This window comes from Sphaeramia orbicularis, chromosome 3 (genome assembly GCF_902148855.1).
Source record: "Sphaeramia orbicularis chromosome 3, fSphaOr1.1, whole genome shotgun sequence".
In the NCBI taxonomy this organism is placed as follows: Eukaryota; Metazoa; Chordata; class Actinopteri; order Kurtiformes; family Apogonidae; genus Sphaeramia; species Sphaeramia orbicularis.
The window spans coordinates 13,185,901-13,206,337 of record NC_043959.1 but is presented as its reverse complement, the minus strand read 5'-3'; the positions used below and the strand labels follow the sequence as shown (position 1 = coordinate 13,206,337).

General features: G+C 38.6%; 1 pseudogene; it reads right to left on the bottom strand.

Annotated features, from left to right (window-relative positions):
* Positions 1–1,703: 1,703 nt before the first annotated feature.
* Positions 1,704–20,437, bottom strand: part of LOC115413156 (sodium/potassium/calcium exchanger 5-like) — a 19,326-nt pseudogene continuing 592 nt past the window's right edge.

Below are 20,437 nucleotides of genomic sequence, written 5' to 3'. Positions count from 1 at the left end.
CAGCTATGGGTTTTCTGTCCATATTTGTGGACAAGAGTTTCACAACTATACAAAAAAAAAAAAAAAGAAACTGTCCACCACAAGGGACATTCCATAAAAATTTTAAAACTGTTGCATCATGATGTTTCTAGTATAGGCACTTGGTTTAAAAAGCAAAAAAAGCTGGTACTTCGCTGACATTTCCTGGGTCTCAGGAGGTTTAAGATCAGTCGTTCCAGTTCAGTTTCCTTTTTTTTTTTTCAATGCACTGGCGTATTAAATATATTAATTCAGATCAAAGTAGAAATGGTTGCAAACAAAAGTATATAAATAGAAAACAAATGGAAAGTTTGGACTTGTACTATTTATGGTTGTTCTTCACACCTTCTTCCTTCTGGTCAATAAGGACCGGGTCATAAAACCTTATCAGTCACTTCAGATGTTGCGTATTTTCCTTCACTTATTGACCCACTTGAAAAGTAGAACAAGGCTACGCCAGTTCAGCCGACACTGAATTTATTGAGTTCAACTGGTCAGTTCCATGTTTATGTAAACGCTGTGGTGTTTCCTGTTACACAGGGCTCTCAAACCTGCGGCCCGGGGGCCAAATGCAGCCTGCCAGAGGTTCCAATCTGGCCCGTGGGATGAATTAGCAAAGTGCAAAAATTCCAGTCTTGAATTGAATTTAGAAAAAAATAAGTAGCTTGAATTAAGGGAAAAATCTTGAATTAAGCAAAAAAATAACAATAAATTAAGTTAAAAAAAAAATCTTGAATTGAGCCAAAAAAAAAAACAACTTCAATTAAGTAAAAAAAATCTTGAATTAATTGAAGATTTTTTGGCTTAATTCAAGATTCTTTTACTTAATTGAAGATTTTTTTTTGTCTTAAGTAAATAAATCTAGAATTAAGCCAAAAAAATTTCAATTAAGTAAAAAAAATCTTGAATTAAGACAAAAAAATTCAATTTAAAAAAAAAAAAATCTTGAATTAAGCCCAAAAATCTCAAGTTTAGCAAAAATCTTGAAATGAGCAAAAAATCTAGAATTAACAACTTCAAATTTTTGTCTTCGTTTTAGTGCAAAAATAACATTAAATTATGAAAATATTTACATTTACAAACTATCCTGTAGCAATAAAATGTGAATAACCTGAACAAATATGAACAACCTGAAATGTCTAAAGAAAATTCAGCACAATTTCAACTATTTTCTGCCTGTTCCTCAGTGTTTAGTGTCTTTGTAGATCTGATCCATAATGCACATGGACAAATGATAAGATGAGGCAGAATATTGTTAAAATTGCACTGATTTTTCTAAAGATATTTAATTTTTTTTCCGATTATTCATGTCTTTTGTTTGGATAGTTTATAAAAGTAAGTATTTTCAGAATTTAATGGGGTTTTTTTTACACTAAAACAAAGCCATAAATGTGCAGTTGTCATTATTTCTAGGTTATTGTGTTATTATTTTACTGGTCCGGCCCACTGCAGATCATATTGGGCTGAATGTGGAACCTGAAAGAACATGAGTTTGAGAGCCCTGCTGTTACAGAATATATTCCATTTATGGACGATGAGTGAGAGCATGAATGCAGCTTTTACGTCCTGGTTCTGACCCCAGTACACATTTACACCTGTTAGTCACACATCTGTTAGAAAACAACTGGAAAGGAATCCCGTTTGTCCCTCCACTGGACATTTTGAGGTTTTACAGGTTGAACATTGTGTGTTTTTGGGTTGGTGCGGTTGTCTTTGGAAGGTTCAAGCTCAGTCGCTGCACAGTTTGATCGGATTATTTCCGATAATCCCCAGCTCGTACAGGATGGACAAAGTGGCAAAGACTACGTAGCAGATGAGCGACACCAGTCCCAGCTTCCAGTCCAGTTTCCAGCGGTTCGCGTGAACGGCGACGAACAGGAAGACGATGGAGAGGAGGAGCGTGGAGGAGATGAAGACCAGGCCGGTGCTGTTCACCTCCACGGGGTTCTGCGTGTCCACGAAGGCCGTCTTAATGAACCAGGGCAGACCCAGACACAGCATGTCGAACACATTAGAACCCACGATGTTCGACATGGCCATGTCTGCTTTACCTGAGGAGTGGAAAAGAAAAGGTGAGTGAAAAGACTCTAAATAAAACCTGCTCAGAGCCAGCTATGGGTTTTCTGTCCACATTTGTGGACTAGAGTTTCAGAACTTGATACAAAAAAAAAAAACTGTCCACCACAAGGACATTCCATAAAAATTTTAAAAACAGCATCTGATAAAAATGTTGCATCATAATGTTTCCAGTATAGGCACTGATTCAACAAGAGTTCAGAAAACGCAAACCTCCGCCAAGCACCCCGAACAGTGTGCATGTGTGGATCGACTGTTTCTTTTTAAATTCAACAGTTTCCAGGTTGTTCCATACAGCAGAAAAAGTTGAAGCTTGGTACCAGTCGTGTATGTCAAATTATATTCAATTCTAATCAATATTTGTTGAGTTCTAATGAAAAATGTGTGGTAAATGGGATTTTCAATGTTAAATTGAAATGTCCACAGAGTCCACATTCCACAGTGGATGTGGACAATTTTGTGCCAGATACAAGATATTGTTCTAAGCTACAGGTGGCTCAAATTGGAGGCTAATCGGAGTCGTTTTGAATTTTTTATAAATTTTGGAAAATTGCTCAATGACAGGAAAATTGTAGATTTTGTGACCTTGCTGTGACCTTGACTTTGGCCTACTTAGCCCAAAATTTAATGGGTTGGTCCCAGGGCCTAGGCCTATCTGTGGGGTTGATTTGGTAAAGATGGTTGGAATAATTTTCCCCTAAAGTTGCTAACAAACACAAAGCAAAGTGCTCACAGTACCTCCTGGTGGAGGGAATAAAAACAAAACAGCTGGTACTTTGCTGACGTTTCCTGGGTCTCAGGAGGTTCAAGGACAGAGTGGTGCAGTTTACAACGACACTAAACTGTTCACCTTAACTCAGGGGTCTCAAACATGCGGCCCCTCAAAGGTTCCAATCCGGCCCCTGGGATGAATTTTCAAAATGCGAAAATTCCACAGTCAAGGCTGTGGAACTCATTTTAGTTCAGGTTCAATATGATCTCAAGTAAAGGAATAATAATAACCTACAAAAAAGAATGACTCCACATTTTCTTCTCGGTTTGATGTGAAAAAACTAATCTTACATTATGCCAATAAATAATGACGACTTCAAATTTTTGTCTTTGTTTTCGTGTAAAAAAAATAACATTAAATGCTAAAAATATTTACATTTACAAACTATCCTGTAACAATAAAATGTGAATAACCTGAACAAATATGAACAACCTGAAATGTCTAAAGAAAATAAAGTGTAATTTTAACGTTATTCTGCCTGTTTCTAAAGGTTTGTGTTTGTAGATCTGATCTGTGATGCACATGTTGAGGCATAATGTTAAAATTACACTTATTTTTCTCAAGACATTTCAGTTTTTTCTGTTAATTCACTTTTTTTTTGAAAGGATAGTTTGTTAATGTAAATATTTTCAGAATTTATAAGTTTTTTTTTTTTTTTTTTTGCACTAAAACAAAGGGAACATTTGTAGTTATCATTATTTATAGACTATTGTGTCCTGGTCCAGTCCACTGGAGGTGAATGTGGACCCTGAACTAGAAGAACTTTAACAGTCCTATTTTAATGGATCTGAGCCCCGTCCATTCACTCTGTCCAACAGTAGGGGGCAGTAATACACTAATGATAATTAACAGCAGACACTTCACAGAATAAAAGAACCAACAGTTTGTATCTATATCATGTTTAAACTCAGGTCTGACACCGACTCCATCAGATCTTTTATCTCAGTAATATTTATTTTAAAATAGACCCAAAGTTCTTGCAAACCTGTTTCATAACATTCGTCTCCATCTGGTTTGAATGTTTAGCCCACAGGTGTCAAACATGCGGCCTGGGGGCCAAATCTGGCCCACCAAAGGGTCCAGTCCGGCCCTGGGGATGAAATTGTGAAATGCAAAAATTACACTGAAGATATGAACAATCCTTTCAGTTAGGGATGCACCGATACCAATACGAGTATCGGCATCGGCTCCGATACTCAGTGTGTGTACTGGCACTCGTACTCGTAAAAGATATCTGATACACTGCACTGATACCACTTACGGCTGTCTGACATTCCCAGTTCAGTACAGCAGGTACGAGGAGGAGGAATAATGTGTGTGGAGTGTGAAGAGTGTGGAGATTTAACCAAATAAATGACGGTGATAAAAGTAACACTGACTGACAGTAACGTTACAGACACAGACAGATACGGACGCAGCGTTCTGTCCGTCCTCTGCGTACATTCCATCTGTTTTCCAGGTGCTGGCGGATGCGTAGACAGAATGAGAATACCAGCGGGGGTACGGAGCAGTGCAGACCGCCGCCAGCAGAAGTGAAAACCAAACTTCTGGCTCATTTCTCTTTTCTCTTCCTGCTGAAGCTAAACTTTTAAACCTTACCAGAGAAAACGCTGCAATATTAGTATCACCCACTGTCGTTTCCATGTTTATTATTACTGACTTTCTTCTTCTTCTCAAAAAACTTTCCTCTTCTTCGTGGTATTTGTCCAGTATGGTTAATTCAGAGCTGGTGGATTAATTCAGAAACGCTCATTCCAACACATTAAATGTCAGCAGCAGCACTTTGTTCCAGTCAGACTAATGACAACGACAATAAAGCACATTTACAAAAGGAACTAACAACTGGAATGGGATTGTTAAGGACTAGTATCGGTACTTGATATCGGCAAGTACTCAAATGTAAGTACTCGTACTCGGTCTGGAAAAAAGTGGTATCAGTGCATCCCTACTTTTAGTTCAGTTTCCACATTCAGACCAATTCAATCTCAAGTGGGTCAAACCAGTCAAATACTTTCATAATAATCTATAAACACTCACAACTCCAATTTTTTTCTCTTAGTAAATGTAAATTTTCATGTATTTACACTAAAACAAAGTATAATTTCACAAAAACCGTGAATAACCTGAACAAATATGAACACCCTGAAATGTTTTAAGAGAAGTAAGTACAATTTTAACAATATTCTGCCTGATATTAAATGTTTTTGTGCATTTGTAGATACACTGTGATCTGTAAGTTATAATGAACATGTGGAAATGATAAACTAAAGCAGAACAGTGTTAAAATTACATTTTTTTTTTTCAGTTTGTTCATATTATTCACATTGTTTGAAAGGATAGTTTGTAGATGTAAACATCTTCATAATGTAATTTTACTTTTTTCACTATAAAACATAGAGGAAAGTTTGGAGTTGTCATTAATTATATATTATTATGTTACTATTTGACTGGTTTGGCCCACTGCAGATCAAATTTAGCTGAATTAAAATGAGTTTGACAGTCCTGGTTCAGCCCCTCTGTCCTGTTTTGGTACCAGTTTCAGACAAACACCCTGATGACTTTTCATCTGTACATTTGACTTCAAGGTCCATATCCGAGCTTGTATGTTTGGACTTTTACTTCAGGAAAAAACTCTATACTTCTGAGTGAAGACGGTGAGCACTTTTCCACCTCTGGTTGGCAGCACATCTGTCCAGTTTTTACCCTCGGATTGTCATCAGTTGGTCGTCCATCTGTCCGTCCGTCTGTAAACTTTGCCATGCACTGATAAGTCAGGCCACTGGGGCAGTAGTGCACCCGATAAGATGTTCTGACAGTGTGGTTTTAATGTTACCTTCTCTGGCCACCATGACACTGGCTATGGTGTCTGGGATACTGGTTCCAGCAGCCAACAGGGTCAGTCCCATCACGGTATCAGGGATGCCCAGAGTCTCACCTACACGAATACAAGACAAAATCAGATTTAAACTCCAGTTAATAATGTTTAATCTACTGGGTCTGTGTTGGACTCACTGGTCCAGCTTTAATCTTGAAGTGAAAAAAATAACATTACACTGTGAAAATATTAACATTTACAAAACTATTCGTTCACAATAACATGCAAATAAATACATAAATAAAAACAAAGATGAACAACCCAAAATGTGGAATTTGAATAATATTCTGCCTGTTACGAAATGTTTTGTGCATTTATGGATCCACTGTGATCTGGAGTTGTGTTAATAATAATAATAATAATAATAATAGAATAAGAATAAGAATAAGATAAGAATAAGAATAATAATAGAATAATAATGATAATAATAAGATGGAATATTGTAGAAATTGTTCAAATTTTAGTTCCAAACTCCAAAATTTAACAATATTCTGCCTGTTACCAAATGTTTATGGAACACTGTGTGTAAATGTACATGTATAAATAAAAAGTCAAGGCATAATATTGTTAAAATTGCACTAATTTTTCAAATGAAATTTCAGTTTTTTTCAGGTTTTTCACATCTTTTTGTAAAATGTGAATATTTTCATAAATTAATTAGGGTTTTTTGTACTTAAACAAAATGAAAAACTTGGATTTGTCATTATTTACAGGTTATTAAGTCATTATTTTACTGGTCTGGCCCGCTGCAGATCAAATTGGGCTAAATATGGAACTGAACCAAAATGAGTTTGACAGCCCTGATCTACTGGGTCTGTGGAGGACTCCCTGGTCCAGCTTTAATCTACTGGGTCTGTGCAGGACTCCCTGGTCCAGCTTTAATCTACTGGGTCTGTGGAGGACTCCCTGGTCCAGCTTTAATCTACTGGGTCTGTGGAGGACTCCCTGGTCCAGCTTTAATCTACTGGGTCTGTGCAGGATTCGCTGGTCCAGCTTTAATCTGCTGGTTCTGTGGAGGACTCCCTGGTCCAGCTTTAATCTACTGGGTCTGTGGAGGACTCCCTGGTCCAGCTTTAATCTGCTGGGTCTGTGCAGGATTCGCTGGTCCAGTTTGAATCTACTGGTTCTGTGGAGGACTCACTGGTCCAGCTTTAATCTACTGGGTCTGTGGAGGACTCACTGGTCCAGCTTTAATCTACTGGGTCTGTGGAGGACTCCCTGGTCCACTTGGCGTCTGCTGGTCCAGATCTCCGTCCCTACAGGGAACACTCAGTCACATTGTGTATGTTGCAGTTGTACCTGCCACCCTTTCAGGCTGAATTCCTCGTCCATGTGAGTGTGTCAGACAAATACAGGATAATCATCCCATTATGCTTCAGCAGACCCTCCACCATCACATGAGGACGTTGGCCTTTCTGGCTGATCTGAGCTCAGTTTCACAGTTTCCGTCTCCTCAGCAGACGTTACTGTAAATCTGCTCTGGGACCTGAGCTGGTGTACGTACGCCACAGTTCACATGACTGCGTCTGCTTCAGGGGAAGTGGAGCTGTAATCCTGCAGAGGCTGGGCAGGCACATGGCCCACTGGGGCTACAGTAACCCCCACCCCCACCCCACCCCAAGCTTTCAAGGACAATGGCATCTGAGGAATGAGCCAGCAGACCAACATGTGATTCTACTCTGGAAATCCAACATTTTTCTCACCAGTTTGAAAAGCTTGTGATGTATAAAAGCTGTGTAGTAACCATAGTAACCAGTGGGTGACGGCATGAGCTGCACCTGCACACACAGGGTAAATCTGAGGGGACGGGGGGGGGTGTTAACTTAGGTGGCACATGTAGAATAAAATAGATTTGGACCAAACCAATCAGAGCAGTGTCACTGATATCTGATCCAGTTCTGTGGGCCTCCATCAGACTGATGAGGTCCAGTGACATTTCTACTGTAAACTAAGGCTAAAAATGCCTGAAAACTCCACAGAACTGAGGAAAACCAGTGTCAGGTGCTCCGCTGTTCCCAGCAGATGCACCACAGACCCCAGTTTAATATGGAGCTCCACTGTTCATACAAAAACTACTCATTACTAAACAAAGAAATCACCAAAATCTAAAAATATCTACATCAGGGTTATATTATGTCAGATTTATTAGTTAAAACAGCTTTAATTATTATGAGTATAATTATTATTATTACTTACATATATATATACTTTTGTTGTTATGACTTTATGATAATTTTTATTCTGTGATTATTAAACTACAGGGTGGGGAAGCAAAATTTACAATATTTTGAGGCAGGGATTGAAAGACAGTGTATGACCAATTAGTTTATTGAAAGTCATGAGAATTTATTTGCCACAAGAAAATTGACATAATAGAAAATGTTTTTATTCTATGTGTCCTCCTTCTTTCTCAATACTGCCTTCACACGCTTCCTGAAACTTGCGCAAGTGTTCCTCAAATATTGGGGTGACAACTTCTCCCATTCTTCTTTAATAGTATCTTCCAGACTTTCTGGTAATAGTTTTGCTCATAGTCATTCTCTTCTTTCCATTATAAACAGTCTTTATGGACACTCCACTATTTTTGAAATCTCCTTTGGTGTGACGAGTGCATTCAGCAAATCACACACTCTTTGACGTTTGCTTTCCTGATCACTCACATGGGCAAAAGTTTCTGAAAAGGTATGGATAATAGTGGTAGGTATGATTATGACATCAATATATGTTTGGTTTCAAAACAATTGACGTAGTGCCTGCTGAGAAAAACAACTAAATGTTCATTGTAAATTTTGCTTCCCCACCTGTAAAAATATATATATATTATATATGTATATACATACATATATATATAATACTACATATATATATCTATATATATATCTATATCTATATCTATATATATATGTATATATATATATATGTATATATATATATATATATATATATATATATATATATATATATATATATATATATATATTTATGTTACAGCTGTCAAAATTGGTGCGTTAACTCAGATTAATCTAATCTAAAGTGTGTTGTCATGTGATGCTCTTACCGACCACAGTGACCATCCACACCAGTACGTAGGTGAACCCAGAGATCCAAACAGCTGACATGAGGAAGGTTATCATGAACCAGTGCTTCCAGAACCTTCTCCTACAGTCTGGGACGGTCAGGAACAGAACCAGGATGATGGGCAGAGACAGAACCCACAGGATCCGTTTGAAGTCATTTTCAGGGACGGTAAACACGCTTTTTTGTTCTGAAAGAGCACAAATATCAGGTTATTGAACAGATGCAGTTTTCAGCGGTGGACAGTGACATCCACTTAAGAACACATTTAAGGTGTTTGACCTTTTTCCATTTATGCCACTTTATATTTCTTTGTTACAAGCCAAATATTACCATTTTTTTTTTTATTTCATAGCTTTACTCAGTTTTATGAACAGGATTATACACATTGGACACTGGAAAAAAGGTTTGGCTCAATCCATTAATAGTCAGGAATAAAAAAAAAAGATGTGATTTTACATATATACAGTATCTATCTATCTATCTATCTATCTATCTATCTATCTATCTATCTATCTATCATCGATCTATCGATCTATCGATCTATCTATCTATCGATCTATCTATCTATCTATCTATCATTTCCCTCTGATCTGCACCGACCTTCTGGAATCTCGTTGAGGCCGTGGAGGCTCAGAGACAGGTGTGAGTATCCAGAGTCGTCCTGGAAAATGCCACTGTCCGTCCTGGAGCGACTGTGGACCCTTAGGCCGGTGTCGTCGTTCCAGCCCATCAGAGGCTGGACCTCGCTCTTCTCCCCAGAGGCTTTACCCAGACAGCTGCAGCAGGGACTTAGCTTCCTCAGCACAAACTCACTGATGCGCAGGTCGAAGCACAGAACCACGATGTAGACGGCGTAGACCAGCAGCAGACAGGCGGCGTCGTACCTGCAAAATGCGCGAGTTCATGATGCTAATCTGGGACAAAAGTGTTCAAGAAAGCGATTTGTATAAATAATTGACTTTTAACCCTTTAACCCCTGAGTCCTGACTGCAGGTAAAGGTTCTGCTGTGAATCTGCGTCTGTTTCAGGTTCATTAAAGCTGCTGTGAGTTTGTGTTTGTGTTCCTTTTCTTCAGTGGTTTTGTTTTACTGTGTGTTTTAGGGTCAAAACAGGTGGAAGAACAGAAAAAGACAAAGAGAGGAATAGAAGTTTGACAGGTTTGGACTAAATAAGGCTCTAGAATGGACATCAGTAAGAGATTTAGGATGTTGAACATAAACTGTGGACTGGAACTCACTGAACAACAACAAGGATTTGTATTTGAAAAGCATAAAGCCTCCTGTATTTTTTCTGTCTCCTGTTGGTTTGAAGTTGTCACCTGTTTAATTGATGGTTTCTGTGGAATGTGTTGATCCAAAAGCTGGAAGTGTTACATGAGATGGATAATATTTTATCTGGAACGGTGTCTGAGTTTCAGTCACTGCAATTAACGTTATGACACAAGCAATGGAATCTTCCATAAAAACTAACATGAAATGAAAGTGCAGCGTTTACAGTGTGATATGGTGCAGTAGAAACCACCTTTATTGCAGCGTACTGTCCATGTCGTAAACGGCAGTGACTCAGCTGTTTGGATAACATCTATTTTTGTCCTGTTGTTTTGCAGTCACTAGATGCAATAAAACAGGTCAGGGCGTGTCTTAAAAAATGTTTGGATTTTTTTTATGGGCCACCCTCCGAAAAATGTTCCAAATGATGAAAAAACATGTATTAGAACGATAGATAGAACGAAAGATAGATTGGTTTTGGATCCATTATTCATTCTCTCTGGTGGTTTTACAGTACGTCTGTATGCACAGCTGCCCTGGGGCAGGCTGACAGAGGCCCCTCCCACCACCACCCAACATTCATACTTTCAACGGCACATGACTAGGACCTCCGAGGGATTTGAACCGCCAACCCTTCAGTTATTGGATGACCTGTTCTACCTCCTGAGCCTCATGTTTAGGTGGGCTTCTGTTGTGCCGTGGTGGGCTCCTGTGGGCCTCTGTAACCACTTCCTGTTCACTGAGGACAGGGCTGAAACCCTCCGTCAGCTTCACAGCTCTGTCTGCACAACCACCGACAACCGGGACATTCAGAACCATCCTGCTCCAAACACTGTGCATCAGACCGCTCTGTTGGACCCATGTCAAACAAAGCTGTAGGTGTGTTGTAGACCGTGAACAGATGAAGGCTGTTACTGTTGTAGTGAGAAAGGAACAAACGTCCACTGTGCACGCAAGTATACGCAGAACCAACATAACATCCAACTGTGGCACCGTTAAATACAGTGGAAATAGACTCACATTTTATCTAAGGATGCACCGATACCACTTTTTTCCATACCGAGTACAAGTACAAGTACTTACATTTGAGTAGCTGCTGATACAGAGTACTGATACTAGTCCTTAATAATCCCATTCCAGTTCTTAGTTCCTTTTTTAAATGTGCTTTATTGTCGTTGTCATTAGTCTGACTGGAACAAAGTGCTGCTACTGACACTTAATGTGTTGGAATGAGCGTTTCTGAATTAATCCACCAGGGGGCGCTGCTCTGAATTAACCATACTGGACAAATACCACGAAGAAGAGGAAAGTTTAATGAGAGGAAGACGAAGAAAGTCAGTAATAACAAACATGGAGACGACAGAGGTAACACTAATGTGATACTAATGCTGCAGCGTTTTCACTGGTAAGGTTTAACAGCTTAGCTTCAGCAGGAAGAGAAAAGAGAAATGAGCCAGAAGTTTGGGTTTCACTTCCGCTGGTGGCGGTCCGCACCGCTCTGTACACCCATAGTATTATCAGTAGGATGGAAACAGTGGTGGCTGCTCGTCTTTCAGACAGAGGAAGCTCATTGTCGGCTTACATTAAAAAAAATTGTCAAGTTATTTAAACATACATTTGGCCCTCTGTTCCTTTTTAATACAATGCTCAGTGACCTTATCGTACCAAGTAGGCATCTTTTCCAGGGACTGGACCAGTGTCCTCTGAATGTCCAGCGGAGCTGGGCTGCTTAGATTGCCTTGGCCCATTGTGTTGTGGGTGTAAGACTTCAGCCTTTTTAAACTACAGATGCTCCTTTCACTCTGACCTAGCCGACAGTTTGATTGATTTAACTATCTACAAAACGATATTAAACTCGAACAAGAAATGATTAAATTATGTGACTGAAACAAGAAAACACTGAAATTATGTTAAATTGAAACAAGGAAGTACAATGAGTGTGTTTTATTTACAGTGCAAGAAATGAACGAGTAATTTCGTAGTAGTTTCTCTCTCTCTTTCACAGCAGAATGTGTGACGGTATTAAACTGAACTGTGTCAGTGAAGGAGGAGATCTGAAAATAGCTGTCAATCAAACAGGATTCAGCCTTTCGACTGATCCTCCAATCAGCACATGGGATTCTGGTGTCCCGCCCGGCCGAGCTCCGCCCACAGCTCCATTCTCCCCCAGAGATGCCCGGCATCCGGGGGCGGGGCAACATGGTGACATTTATCCAATTACCGTCCAGTTTTGAGGCAATGAAAAAAACTGTTCCACTCAGTCCCATTGAAGCCCAGAGATGCCAACAGTCTACGGACAAATGCACCGAGCAGAGATGGAGGAGAAAACAGCGACACGGATGAGATGTGAACAACATCGAGTCCGATGATTTGTGATAAAGCTGATTCTGAACGAACTCGTATGTGAGATGAACGTGTTCTAACACATTTGTAGTCAATGAAATGTCAACACAACCGAACAGATTTGACCATTAATTTGAGTAATTTTAGGGGAAGCTGAGCTTCCCTTGCCATCTGTGAGAAATCACCTCTGGATGGAAACCGGCCCAGTCCTGGGTAGTTGTTCTAAATGTGTCAGTAGTTTTTCTCTAACTCCCACAGTGGCTCTTTGAACAGATCCTCTACCTCCACAGTTCTGCTGGTATTCTCCATCTGGGTACGCATCCATCAGTACCTGGAAAACGGATGGAATGTAAGCAGAGGACGGACAGGACACTGCGTCCGTATCCGTCTGTGTCTTTAACGTTACTTCCAGTCAGTGTTACTTTTATCACCGTCATTTATTTGGTTAAATCTCCACACTCTTCACACTCCACACACATTACTCCTCCTCCTCGTACCTGCTGCACTGAACTGGGAATGTCACACGCCCGTAAGTGGCATTTGTATCGGATTACTTTTATGAGTACAAGTACACACACTGAGTATTGGAGCTGATGCCCGATAATAGTATTGGAATCGGTGCATCCCTAGTTTTATCAAAAGGAACAGAGTTAGAGCCTGGCCCATCGAAAACAATAAATGTAATTTTTTTGGTACTTTTAAGACACGCCCTAAAACAGGTGTACTTTGGTTTTCTTAGTCTTACAAATGTATATTTCAGTCCTGCAGACCACGGGGTCATGTCAGCACAGACCCACACACTCACCAGTAAACCTTATTATCAGAGATGATGGCGATGACAGCAGACACTGATACCGTACGCCAGGCAGTCTCTGAACAGAGGCCAACAGCTGAGACGGCCTGCCTACAAAGACACACACACACACACACACACAGAGTTTAAAACAACACTTACACATATACATGTATTCTGTCACACTTTTAGAACAGACTCCGGTGGTAATAGATGATGTGTTTGTAGGGATGTAACGATATGAAAATTTCATATCACGGTTATCATCATTATCACGGTATTATTGAAATTGTGTTCAAAATGTTCAGAAAGTACTAATACACACAATGAAATAATTTAACCAAGTTGTATTTTAAATAAATAAATAAAATAATTGGTACAATGTACCTTCTGTTGCAGAAACATTCAAATATTAACCCTTAGTGGTCTGAGCCTATTTTGGCCATTTTTCAGTCCTTTTGATTTTGCCTTTATATACTATATAAACAAATGTTTACTATACCCATGTGTGGGATCTTTTTTTTTCAGCACAACTTCATCTACAGGGTGGGGAAGCAAAATTTACAATATTTTGAGGCAGGGATTGAAAGACAGTGTATGACCAATTAGTTTATTGAAAGTCATGAGAATTTATTTGCCACAAGAAAATTTCCATAATAGAAAATGTTTTTATTCTATGTCCTCCTTCTTTCTCAATAACTGCCTTCACACGCTTCCTGAAACTTGTGCAAGTGTTCCTCAAATATTGGGGTGACAACTTCTCCCATTCTTCTTTAATAGTATCTTCCAGACTTTCTGGTAATAGTTTTGCTCATAGTCATTCTCTTCTTTCCATTATAAACAGTCTTTATGGACACTCCAACTATTTTTGAAATCTCCTTTGGTGTGACGAGTGCATTCAGCAAATCACACACTCTTTGACGTTTGCTTTCCTGATTACTCATATGGGCAAAAGTTTCTGAAAAGGTATGGATAATAGTGTTAGGTATGATTATGACATCAATATATGTTTGGTTTCAAAACAATTGACGTAGTGCCTGCTGAGAAAAAACAACTAAATGTTCATTGTAAATTTTGCTTCCCCACCCTGTATATCATCTGTCTATTATTTTTTCTTTTTAACCTACTATAAAAAACATAAAAGGACAAAAAACACAAAAAAATATAAAATCTGATTTGAAAAATTCATATACTTTATGGCATAAATAACAGACAGATGCTTAACAAACCTTTTCAAAGACTTTAAAAGTGAATATTGGTTCCAAATATTAGGTATAGAAAATTAAAATTGTAATAAATTCAAACTATACTCAAATATTTGACATAAAAGCAGATCTTTACATAGGCGTTTTTTCCCCTAAAAGTGCGGTAATCAAACATGGTTATCATGATAATTAGAATTTAAATGGTAATACTAACAATTGGCAATTTTACCACGGTTTATCATTATACCAGTAATCGTTACATCCCTCTGTGTGTGTGTGTGTGTTTATGTACCATTGAGGCCAACAGTCCACATGCAGCACAGATTCCTAGGAGGTTGTAGACGGCTGAACCCACGATGGTACTGACACCGATGTCTCCCTTTGTCACAAACACACCTGAAATAGAAACACACTGCACTGACCCAACACTAGAGGTGTGCACTGGAGAGAATCTGACCATACGATACCATACAAATCACAATACTAGGTTCACCATACGATATATCACGATACATCATGATACTGTTAAAAAGACTATTTTTTGTTTGATTCTTTTTTTAAAAATGATTATTTCCTTGAAGAATTGAATTACACTAGAAATATGCATGAATACTAAACACATTTTTATTTGATCACAACAGGATTGAATGCGATATTATGGGAGCATATTGCATTCACGCAAAAAAATAAAATTCGGCTCTGTTTCTCTGAATTAACGAGGTAATTATCTTGTAAAAACAGAGCCAAATTTTTATTTTTTCAGAGAACAGTATCTTGTTAATTTGGAAAAAAAGAGCCAATTTTAAAAAACAAACAAACTTATTTTATACTGTTTCATGAAAAAAAAAAATCCAGCTCTGTTTTTACGAGATAATTGTTTTTATTTGGTAGTGGTTTATTGTTCTTATTTATCTATTTATTTATTTTTGTTGTTTTTAATTGTATGGCTTTTAAATCTATTCATGTATTTTATTCTTTTATTTGAGTTTTATTTATTCTTCTGTACAGCACTTTTTTCTATTTTGTACAGTTTTCTATGTCTTTAAATCTATTCTGTATTTTATTCTTCTGTTTTGGTTTTATTTATTCTTTTGTACAGCACTTTGGTCCTCTGCAGTTGTTTTAAAGTGTTTTACAAATAAAGTTGGATTGGATTGGATAATTATCTCGTTAATTCAGAAAAACAGAGCTGAATTTTATTTTTTTGTGTGAATGCAATACGCTTTCGTACTATATCAGAAAATGTTCCTGTGTTCAAAGTTAAATTCTGTTTTACAGACATTACCGTTTCAGATCCTGTTCAAATGTTCATATTCTATTAGTTCACAACTAACATCAGAACAGTATTTTAGTTCAATTCCAACAAAGGAACGAACATTATTTAATAAAGAGTATTAAATAATAATAAATAAGATATAAACAATAAAGAAAAACCAAAAATGAACCTCCACAATATCTGGAATTGAATAAATACCTAAAAATATCGATACAGTACTTTTTAATATGGATGAAATATTGTGATATATTGCAGAACTGATATTTTCTAACACTGTGTCCAACACACTCTCTCTCTCTCTCTCCCTCCGTTGCTGTTATGCATAATTACCCAGAAAGGCTGTGACTAATTCAGGTGCAGAACTCCCAGCCGCCATGAATGTCGCCCCGGCCACATCCTGAGACAGTCCCAAACCTGAGACACACACACACACCACACACACACACACGTAAAACCACAACCATTAAGCAGTAACTGGGACGTACACTGGTTTATTCCAACTGGATCATATTTAAACCTATAGAAAAGTCAGAGATGAGGTGGATTTCCTCTGGTTCAGGGTCTAGTTTGCAGGTTCTGAGGTGATAGGAAGGTTCTAGAAGTAATGTTACATTCATTTCACATGGCCTAGGTTACCTCTACCATATTTGTTTATTAACCCTTTATCAGGCAAGTGACTATTTTTGGTTATTTCCGCATACATCACAAGACAGGGACAGAAACAGTTTCAGGTAGGACAGTGAGTCCACAATCTGAGGTCCAATGTGGTCTCCAGGGTCTGTAAGGTCCAATGTGGTCTCCAGGGTCTGTAAGGTCTAATGTGGTCTCCAGGGTCTGTAAGGTCTAATGTGGTCTCCAGGGTCTATAAGGTCCAATGTGGTCTCCAGGGTCTGTAAGGTCTAATGTGGTCTCCAGGGTCTGTAAGGTCTAATGTGGTCTCCAGGGTCTGTAAGGTCTAATGTGGTCTCCAGGGTCTGTAAGGTCTAATGTGGTATCCAGGGTCTGTAAGGTCTAATGTGGTCTCCAGGGTCTATAAGGTCCAATGTGAATTCAGTTTAATTAAAGCTGTGGGAGACTTTCGTGACCAATTTTTCCTCAGATCTGTCAAACCTCAGTCATATCCTCAGTTTCATGAATCTGTTAGTCTGTCTGTCATTACTAGGGATGTCCGATATCGGCTTTTTTGCCAAAAACCGATATGCCGATATTGTCCAACGCTTAATTTCCGATTCCGATATCTACCGATACCACTGCCGATATATGTGGGATATTAAACTAATTTTAGGTAACATCACATATCTCCTGTCATGGAATTAACACATCATGCCTAATTTTATTGTGATTCCCCATTGGATGCATTCTCAAATGCAACAAGGCTTTCAAAATGTAAACACTGTGCAAAGAATACATACTTCAACTTAAGTTGTGGAAAAAATACCATATTTATTTATTTTCTCTCCCTCCCTCCATGAGTCTATTACAGTGTGGCAACTCTACTGTACAGTTTTGAAAACTGCACATTACTTTCAGCTACAAACAATGCTTCTTTTACGCGTCGGTAAATGCCGGTGAAATCAAGGCATTATTTGATCGGTTTTAATGATAGGCAAAAAAAATGATAACGATATTCACTGATATTAAATTTTTATGACAATATCGGTGGGCCGATAATATCGGACATGCCTAGTCATTCCTCACCTGAATCTCTTGCATCACAGTGAACTGTTTCTTAGTGCCATCCACCAGAAACAGTCCATGTGTTTACAAACAGAGCCGGGAGGGAACTCAAGCATCTTCGGAGTTTTGTCGCGACGTGCATTGTGGGAAACGCTGGTTTGCGCAGCTGCCTGACAGCAGCAGCTGCCTGACAGCAGCAGCTGCTAAAGACACGATGTGGAAACGGCAGGAGCTCCTTCCCTCTGTGCATATTCCTCCAGCCGTTTCCACATTTCAGCCGTTTCCACATCGTGTTTGTTTCATCCATATAATATCATATGGCTGCGCTGCTGCTGTCAGGCAGCTGTGTGAACCTCTGTTTCCCACAACGCAGGTTGCAACAAAATTCCTCAGATGCCCGAGCTCCCTCCCAGCTCTGAATGTAAACACATGGTTTGTTTCTGGTGGATGGCACTAAGAAACTGTTCACTGTGAGGAAAGAGATTCAGGTGAGTAATGACAGACAGACTTACGGGTTCATGATACTAAGAATATGACTGAGGTTGGACAGATCTGATGAAAAATTGAGCACCTTTAAGTAAAAAACTCCTGTTCTGTCCTCTAATAGAGGGTCTGCATGTGACGTCACCGCTAGCGGAAGTCACCGCGGTTCCGTCCACTGAGTGGCAGAAAGAGGGAGATGAGTAGCAGCTTTGGTCTGAATACTGCGAAAACTTTAGAACAATCTAAAAAATGGGGCAGAGCTGTTGTGCCACTGATCGCACAAATAGGTTTAAAAAGCACTCGGAGCTATCGTTTTAGCGGCGACCTAAAGCCAAAGACAGAAGAAGCAGATGGATCGCTGCAATTCGTAGAAATAACTGGAATCCAGACAACGAAACCTGGATTCATGTCAGGTAACGTTAATTTATGCTGTGTTCTTGTGTAAAATCATACCTTAAATTACATATCGTTTTGGCTAACGTTACTTCTTAGTAAAGCTCTTAATGTTAGCATCTGTCATTTAGTTCTATATTTCATAACTGAAACGTTTTTGTCTTCAGTTGTGTGATTCTGAACCTTGTGCTCTACATAATTTGTAAACTAGCTTAAACTGAGGCTAACCTAGTTTTCCAAATAAGGGGGTACTCTGGCACAAAGCTGTTGTAGCTGTGTTGTATCAAGTATTTGATGTGAACTCTACTTAAATCTCCACAGTACCAGTAGATCATCCACTCACTTGGGTCAATACTAAGGGTTCAACTCCAGTAAATCAGTAGTGAACTGTGAGCACTACTGCTGGGCCTTTACCTTGGAAATCACCATCAAGAAAATACGTCTGCACTGACAGAAAACCTCCAAAACAATAGTATGTTGAATTAAAGCACTCACCAGCTGTAATCCTCTAATTAACGATGACGAGGATGTCAACAACTCGTTGGCTTTTGTGTGCTTTCAGCCTTTGCATTGGGGATTTTCCTGGTGTTGAAATCAGGTTCATATAAATGTAAGGATACGTGATTTCCGTCCACATATCAATGTTGGTAGACCACTTGTTGTTTGGTAGCTTGTATGGATCCATGTCCAGTCCAGTTGTCTTTAATTTCATGTTATATTCCACATTTTTCCCAGTCTCGCTGTAGTTACTGCTATGCTCCGCCATGTTGAGCCGGTTTGTTTTTGCCACTCAGTCTGACTTAGAGGGGCGTGGCCCAGGGGGGAAGTGACGAATGTGCATTCCCTCTATAACACACTAAGGTTGAAATCTTGAATTTCAGATTATTTCTATGAGTGAACTATAAAGGGTTAAAAAATAAGTTAAATAAATACAAAATCTGGCAACATTTACTGTTCTAACAGTCAAAAGCCTGTTCATGTTTACAGTATTTGGACAGGACTGGACTAGAATCACACATCAGAACAAAACACTGTTCAGTGGAAACACTTTGTCCAAACTGTTGAAGTATGGATTTTACTTTGCAGATAACAGTCATGGATACCCAGCTGCAGATCATGTGTTCACTGTTTCTATATGGACACAGTCATGAAGCCTGAGGCAGAACCGCCCTGGGCCCAACAGACAGATCTGACACAGATCTGAATGAACTCATGCTACTGGTGCTGTTGGGTTCTGTAGTCCACAACACTGTATGAGCCACACCAAGGTTCTAATGGTTTTGGATTTTTCATTCTAGTTAATTTTATTTAGTTTGGACTTTTTTTTCTCTAATTCAGTTCGTTTTAATTCATTTTTAGAGCAGGTTTGCTAGTTTTTATTAGTTTTCATTTTTTTCTAAATGCTTAGTTTTAGTTTAGTTTTAGTATTAATTTTAGTTTTTTCGTGTCTTTTCTCTTCTTCTCCGTTGTATTCAAATAAATCCCAGACAGGACTCTGCTGCTTTCTCCCAACTTTAGTCTCCATGTTTCCAGGTAGAGTGGGGACCAGAAGACGACTGGAAACCACAAGTGACGGACCGTCAAGTGTCGTATGGTGCCGCTAGCTAAAATTGCTAGAGTGAAATAAATCACTTTCATATCAATCCGACATTGACAAAGAAGAAAACGAAGGGAATTTTATCCATAATTTTTATCCATTTTAGTTTGTTTTGTAAGCACACAATACAGTTTCAGTTAGTTATTGTTTTTTGTTTTTTTCAATTCTAGTTTTTGTCATTTCATTAGTTTTCATTAACGATAATAACCTTGATCCACGCCCTGTCGTCCACACTCATACAGTTTATTATTAAAATGAACAGTGTTTTTACGGTGTTTTTTGTCCAATTTTCGCCGAAGTGAAGTGTTTTTAAATAGAACTGCACAAGTCCAACTAGGGATGCAACGATTACCGGTATAACGATATATCGTGGCAAAATTGCAGACTGTTAGTATTACCGTTTAAATTCTAATTATCATGATAACTGTGTTTGATTACTGTACTTTTCTGGAGAAAACACCTATGTAAAGATCTGCTTTTATGTCAAATATTTGAGTATAGTTTTAATTTATTACAATTTAGATTTTATATACCTAATATTCAGAACCAATATTCACTTTTAAAGTCTTTGAAAAGGTTCGTT